This window comes from Apis dorsata, unplaced genomic scaffold, assembly GCF_000469605.1.
Source record: "Apis dorsata unplaced genomic scaffold, Apis dorsata 1.3 scaffold_220, whole genome shotgun sequence".
In the NCBI taxonomy this organism is placed as follows: Eukaryota; Metazoa; Arthropoda; class Insecta; order Hymenoptera; family Apidae; genus Apis; species Apis dorsata.
The window spans coordinates 1,132,002-1,140,468 of NW_006263502.1; the positions used below are offsets into that span (position 1 = coordinate 1,132,002).

Sequence of the window (8,467 nt, forward strand, 5' to 3'; positions counted from 1 at the left end):
TTGGAGTTATTGTTTTAAAATATTTTATAACTCACATTATTAATTAAAAAATTACATAGAAAGATATTTCTAATAATTTCAATTTAAAATTGAAATACTATTGTTGCTATCAAAATATATATAATATGTATATAAATGAATTTATTATGGGATTTAAATTCAAGTTATATTAAATTTCTTGTCGTTTAAAAACACTTTTGTACAAATACAAAAACAAAATATAGAATTTAAAAAAGATAGACGTGTATATATACATATTAGCATTTTTGTTGCAAAAGAAAAAAAAAGAGAAATGAGTATTACATTACTAATAGACAAGACATAAGCGTGAAACGACACGAGGGATGACTGTACACCACTATCTGACACCGTGCACGTTCAGAGGTGTAATCCTTTGTGCTCGAACAGCTGATCGTTCCATTTTCGTGTAATTTATCATTATACTATTACTATTCGTCATTCGCCATCGTGCACAAACTAGTTTGAAGAATGATTACGAGTTCCTAGGTGTTGTTTTTTTTCTTTTTTTTTTTTCTTTTTTTTTTTATTTGGGAATGAAAGAGGCCGAGAGAACGATCGTAATGGGTGATTTAGATGGCTTTGGTACGACGGTTTTGGGGTGCAGGTGTTCCGTGGGCTGGAATTTTATGGCCTGGTTGGGGTAGGGGAAGTAGATTGCTCGGTCGTTCGTGGAGGAATGAATTTTGTTATTTTTCCGGGTGCGATTAGCGAGGAGAATTATTGGAAAATGGGGAATTGTGCATGTTGTGATAGAGTTAAATTTCTGATAAAACATGTCTTATAAGATGAAATGTAAAATATATATTGAAGGGATAAAGGTATTTTAAATATTTAATGTAATGTAGGGAAATAAATAATATTCAATAATAATTATTATCACGGCAATATTATATTAATATTATGATTTAATTAATAAAAATCATTTATTGAAAATTAATAACAATATTATGGTATTGCGGAACATTGTTGAGTCGAGCATTCGTGAATTAATTGGATACTTCAAAGACCGGATATACACACATGATTTTCTCTCGTCGAAACACTTTTTTTCTTTTTGTATATCGTTATAAAGAGCTGATTAATTTCTTCAGAAGATCCTTCAGAAATAATATCCGATAATCGATAATCATTTCAATAACGTTGCAAATTTATATTTCATAGAACATAATGAATGATTCATTTCCAAACAAAAAGATAAACGATGATTTCGACCTGCGCTAATCTTGAATGAGTGAACTGACTTGTGCCATTGATAAGTTTAATTTTCTCAATCGCTAAAATCATTTATATAATTCATTCGGGATAATACGTATATTATCAATCTTTATCGCTATTTACATTTGTACATTAATTCATATGTTATGACATAATGGAATATTCTTGTTTGACATTATATAATTTCAAGGGCGATCGATAAAAATTTAATGTAGGTCAGAATCTTTAGATGTTTTTTAATAAGATATGAAGTGATAGTTGAATAATTTTTCAATTAGTGATTTTGAAACGCGTTAACTTTGAGCGTGGTGAAATATTATTACTAGAATTTTCATAAAAATGAAATTTTTTTTTTATACAAATGTACAAAGGCTTTTCTACACATTTGTTACATGAATCTCAATATAAAGAACTAATGAAATTAATCTTTCTTCCAAACTTTAATGAAAAAAAATAAAATCTTTGAACGCAATTTTAACATGCAATATATACACTTATTATGTATACACTTTTTATCTTAAAACGTTAATTAAAATATTATATAACAAGTTCAAAAAAAATTGCTCTTGTTAGATTGAATAAATCTGATTTTAAATCCTTATAGAATTACATAGAGCTGAAAAATAAAAATGTGGAACATTTTTTTATATAGGATATTTTAACTTGAAAAAGGCTTGAAACAAATTATGAGTAAACATCAATTCTGTAAAGTAGTTACAATGAAAGATTTTATGAATGAAATCGTGACCTCTACAGGATTAAATGAACACCATAATTCCCTTTGACCTTTCTTTTTCTTATGTAACAACGTTCCCTCCTACGTAGGATTTTCTTTCCTTTTTTTTTTCTTTTTTTTTTTTTCTATCTTCTTCTTCGTCTCTTTTTCAAAAGAAATCGAAATAGCGTAACAGATAGTGAACGAGGCTTAGAGATGTAAGACAATTTCCCAACTGTTTCAAGCATAATTGCATTGCATCGGGTTGGAACAGGCGGGAATCGTCGAAAGAACTTCGTTAATCTTCGGCTAAAGAGATCCAGTTAAAAGCGAACTTTTTTGCATAATTCATCTTTAATTAATTTATCAAAGGCTCCGTTTAACATTGTACACCTTTTCTTTCTTTTTTCGCTTCCTATCTCCTCCTTTTTTTTCTTTTTTTTTGCCTTATACCAGTGTGGAGTCGTCTCGTAGTCTGTAATCTGAAAAAAATGTACATTTAATTTTTTCCAAATGAAAAAAATTTCATTGACATCAATTTTTCACGTGTAATTAGAATTTAATTAATTTATCAGGTTATTTCGAATTTTTTTTCATCCTCGTTTCAAAAAGAAATAATTCCACATCTGCATGGAATTTCGATGTAATTTCTCGTTGAATAAAAGTGAAAAATATTTCAGAAATTAAATCACAATATAATAGTATCATGATCAGGAGTGAATTGGAGATCCAATCATAAACAGTAGTGAATTATCGATGAAATTTATTAAAAGTCTACTGAGTTATATAGTAAATATAAAATATTTAATATTTATTAGATTAATGAAATTTTTAATATTTTTTTCAATATTTGATACAATAAAATCTTAAATTCGTTTTGTTCATTTCATTTTGATATATTGAAATTAATAATAATATAAATTTCCCTTGTAAAATCTTGTCGTACGAATAATCGTAAATAGAAGTAAATATCACTTTTTTTTTTAACTTCTGAAACTCATTCCACAAATTATAAAAGTCATAATTAAATTTGAAATTCAAAAAAATTTTATTAAAATATGAATGCAATTTATTCAATAAAAATTTATATAAATATAAATCTGTATAAATATATCAAAAATACCTTGAATACGCGACTAAAGTGAATCTAATCTACCGATAACCCCAGTCTTATTTTTTTTTAATAATCATCGGTTCAAATATAGAGTATTTATACGACTTGAGTTTCGATTTATTTTCACCAGTCTTTCATCGATCGATCCATTATTGAATTATGTTTTATTTTTAAAAAGATTCTTATAAAATATTATTTATTTTAATATTGAATATTGTTAATAGAACGTTGATTGTTTCAAGGAGAATATTTGCTGTAAATGATATAACCTATTTTTGAATTATTAATTTATTAAATTATTAAAAAAAAAATAAGTTGGAAAATATCGTAAATCAATTTTTAACGTAATCATATTTTGATCTTCATATTTGTTTTTCTAACAAATATATATTTGTCTTAAAATCATTATTTTTTTATTATGTCAATATTGAAATAAATATATATATATCTGCGATTATTTTCATTTAAAGCGAATATATCTTATCAAAATTGAAATTAATTATAATTTATGATGCAACCTTTCAAGATCTCAAAAAAGATTTATTTCATTTTTTCTTAAATTCCAATTTTTTATAAATATTACTAAAAATACTTCCAAAATGATCATAGTTTATTTTATACAGTTGATTCAAATATTATTCAAAAATTTTTCTTAGATATTTAAATCGATATAAAAAAAATCTTTTAAATTTTTCTTTTCCATTGTTGACAAGAAATTTGATTATTATACTGATGCATCTAGTGCCCTTTAAAAGTGATGATACATCATCTAATAAAAGTAAAATCGATTCATTTTCAAACAAATATTTAAATATCTATATTTCCAAATTTATTTCGATTTAAAAATCGATAATGTGTCTTCTTCGAGTCACGAAAAAAATTTAACTTCTGACACAAAGTATCGTTGATTTTAGAGGAAAAATAGGATTTGCTCGTATCAATTTCGATCAATTGAACGTACGTGAACGTTCGACGCGTAAACATGGCCAAAGATAATTAAATGAGACAGACTCGGGCAAATTTGAATGGAAAATTATCAGTAAACGAATTACTCATTGGTTTGCAGTGGCGACGATGACAATGTGGAAAGTAACGGACTTTAACTAGCAAACACATCGCGATAATGCCACCAGTATCCGTATGTTATAAATGCAATATAAAATTCCTCATACATCTAACATATATATATATAACATATATATTTTATTACTTATAATTTCATCTTATTAATCATTATTAATCATTATTTTTAATAATAACAATATTCTTATTATATGATTCATTTTTCTTATTAAAAAAAATTCACTCAACAATAATTACAACAATTTATTCACCAATTCTCATGTACAATTGTCATTTTATGATTCACACTTTTCATTATCTATAGAAACAGAAATATTAAAACTTCTATCTAACAACAATTTATACAATTCACCATTCACTATTTACAATAAGTTTTTTCTTCCTCCTCGAATAAATATCTTCAATTACACTCGAGCAACAACATTTCTAACGTCAATCAGAAATTAACACGGATCGGTTGATATTTCAATTGTTTGCCGAAACAAATTCGAGATCGATCCGATTTATCACTATCGTACGAGAAACGTTTCACGAATTCGTCGTGAGTGACGTCAACCCAATTCCACACCGTTCAAAAATGTCATCGCGCATAATCCGTGCATTCCTTTTGCATGGTCGCACGCGTTATTAACATATACCACCGCTGGCTCCGGATGGGGCCATTCCCTACCGGAAATGGATTGTATGCCACACTTCGAACCCCGCACCGTTCCCTATATCCAGAATATTGTTTTGATAATCCTCATTTCACATGTTTGCCGAGAATCTGTCACAACCAGTGGATGTGGCAATGGATTATCATATACACTCCTGTGATACGTGTTTGGAAATGGAGGAAAGTTCCTGCCCGATTGGTGATCAATTGCAAATAGAACGAAGATATTTGAGATCAAAACATCGAATTGAAATGGCTATCATACTCTTATTGAATTTTCAATAATGATGAAAGCAAACATTTTTTTTTAATTTTCGTTTTCGTTGTCTAATTCTCGTAGATTCGAAGTTTAACAACAAGTTGATGAAAAAGGAAAAAAAATGGAGTTTTTGAGGGAGACTACAATCTTTAAGCGTATCATAAGTTCGATCACGAAAAGAATTTTTCAATTTTTTAGAATAGCATCTTTATTTCTTTATTTGTTATACGATATAAAAATATCTTTGAAGAAAATGAACTCAGAATTGTGAAAGATTTTATGCTTTAAAATAAGTTCAGAGAGATTATTATACGATTCTTTTTTTTTTTTTTTTTTACGAAGATATACAACAATTTACAATATCGACAATTTTTATCGAATATATATTGTAAATTTTTTAAAAATAAAGATAAAAATGATTATGTGTATGGAAAAAAAATTATTCAAAAAATTCACTTTGATATCTATCTCGAGGCTGCTCAAGTTTTATTTCAATGAAATTCTCATATTTTTATATTTCTAATCAATCAATATTATTTGTATCGATAAAATATATTAAAATATAACAAATTATATTAATTATTCCAATAATTTAAAATTTTATTAATCAATGAAAAAAGAAATCTTAACTTATGAAAATAGAAAAGCGATACAGTACAGTTTATCATAATAGTTGGAACAATTTTTATAATCTTCAATACGTATCGAATATACGTATTAAATTCTAAACAAGTTTAATTTTTCCCTATCTCTTGAGGAAAATTAACAATAGATATCACTATTTTCCTTCCTTATCAATTCGAAGAAACAAAACATAATAATAGAAGAAAGAATTCTTTTGATAGACATGATAGATTATTTTAAATCTAACAGAATTAAGAAAGAAGCCGAAAGATTAATTATTCATTGATTTTTTAATTTTCACTGCGAATCACAATGTCGCAATTGTATTTGCCATTTTCTGTTCGAATTCGAACTTGAATAAAACTGAATCAAAACGATTCACGATATTGGCGAGCTGACAGGCGTTACCAAGCCTCGTGCAACCAGCTTAGAAGAAGCGATAACACCGTGACCGTTGCTCCGTTGCAAATGTGAGAAAAAAAAAAAAATAGTCTTCGAGTCAAGAGTCCATCCTGAGTTACGAGTACTCCTCCTCATAAATATTTCGTCCAACCCTCCGTTCTTTTGGATATATTTATTTTGACTGCAATGATACAAATGAATTTTTAAACATCTCTGCGATTATTGTTTCGATTATTATTAAAGATATTTTTTTAACAAATTGATTGTATAATGGGATAGAGATATTGATAAATTTTTCTGGAATTATTTTTCTTATTTAAATATTGAATCTTTTAAATGAGTAACAGTGAAGAATTTAAAGTAATAAAGTAAAATTTCTTTTTAAAAAATCGTCGACAAATTCGCAAAATCTCAAATAAAAATTCATGGGTTAAATAGTTCAAGAATTTTTTTGAAAAGCTGGAATATCGACAATTTTTACAAACAAAATAGATCTACAAAAGGAATATTACAAAAGTGATCCTAATTTTTTTTCAAATTTTTAATATTCTGGAACATAAAAGAAAAAAAAATTCAAATTAGAAAAAAAAAGAAAATAAAAATAAAGATATAAAATATCAAAAAAGCTTTAAGTTTACGTAGAAAATGAATTTTCCTTTGGTCACGCCGTTAAAAGTATATATATATCGATCTTAAAGAAAGAACCATCTCCCCCAAAAGATAGATTTTCATCGAGCAGAGTTATTCAATTTCGTTCGACGATCGATTCACGATCATCTCCTTCCATCCTCAGGGAATCGACTGTGTATTTTCCTCTTTGCGGATTTCCAGCGAACTGCTTGTTCCTTGATCAAAGGGACTTCCTAGATGTATCGTTGAAAATCGTGTTACCGATCCTCTGTGTCGTCGCGTTTTCGAGGGGACGCCAAACAAACAGCAACACCGGTCCTTTGTATCTTTTGATTAAAAGCCGATGGACGAGCGTAACCGATGCATACACCACGCGGTTATCCTTGTGCCGTGGGTAAAAAGAGGAATGGAGAGTGTGGTGGAAAAGAATAGTTTCGAGAGGCTAGAAGCACGAAACTGATACCATTTCCGCCAAGTTTTCCGATGGTATAATCCTCAAGTGATCGATCTTGAGACGTTAAAAAGTAATTAATAATTATTTTTCTATATATATTTTTTTTTCATCAAAAATATTTCGTTTCGGTATCAAATTGTTAGTGATATAATTATTTGTCATATAGAATTTTGGTATAAATTATTTCTTTTTTTTTTTCGAGTTTTCTTTCTGTTTTTGAAATAAATTATTAATATAGTATAATTACGTGGAATTTTGATAGAAAAAGAAAGTTTTTGAAGTTTAATATTTTTTTTTTTTTTGATAAAGTAATTATTTTTTTCAAAGTCCTTTGTTTCATTTTTGTTAATTAATTTTATAATATGCAATTTTTGATATTACGCGTACTTTTAGTCGAGAAAAATTATTTTCGAAGAACAAATGATAGTGGTAGATATATAAATGACTCAGCCAATCGAGGTATAATCTTTTGAATTTTTGCCAAAATATTTAAATATAAAAATGTTCATATACAGTCATATTTTTTATATAACTGATTCGATATTGAATATCTATAAAATATCATTTTAATATATTAAAAAAAGAAAGAAATATATTTTATACATTTCTTACTGTTCGAAATAATAACTTATTGTGGATATATTTAATCTTCACCGATTAAAATGTAATGAAACGTTCAACACGATCCATTTCCAAGTTGCACATTTTCCAATATGATAATGCAATATCATATATTTCCAATAAAATTATTAAAATTCGTTAAAAACCAGTCTACAAGAAACGTCACGTTAAAATTTTTTAAAATGGTAACTTAATAATATTCCCTTTGTTACGTTGATATATATATGTGCCACGTACACTTAATATTCCATTCGATACACGTTTAAACACAACGTCCAAAGATTTTCTTATTTAATTTGTCATTCTCGTTCCTTTTTTTATATGGAAATGTTCCCCCTCAAGATTTATCTCCACGTAAATTGTACTCCTATCTTCGATCGGCAATTAAACTTGGGAAGTTTTCAAATCTCAATGTTAAGCATTTTTAACGATTGTAAACGAACAATCGCCCCCGTTGTCCCAGAAACTATTGACAAAGGAAAGTGCCGATATACGATTTTTATTGTTCGTCCCAATATTATGTTAGTGATATCAGTGATTTCGATGAATCGACGGTTCTTCCGCTGCGAGATTAATAAATAACAAACAATTCCATGTAAAGTTCGAGAAATGTCGCGACGTGGTGGTATAAGTGAGTAGTTATATATTTTATGGAAAAAAAAAAAAAAAAAAAA

At 27.5% G+C, this 8,467-nt stretch overlaps 1 long non-coding RNA gene across 1 annotated transcript; it reads right to left on the bottom strand.

Moving 5' to 3' along the window:
• Positions 1-2,365: 2,365 nt before the first annotated feature.
• LOC116185588 lies at positions 2,366-4,276 on the bottom strand. The gene is made up of 2 exons (XR_004150443.1): positions 4,118-4,276; positions 2,366-2,433 (listed from the first exon to the last, which is right to left on the bottom strand). It is a non-coding gene; the product is annotated as an uncharacterized LOC116185588 (long non-coding RNA).
• Positions 4,277-8,467: the final 4,191 nt, after the last annotated feature.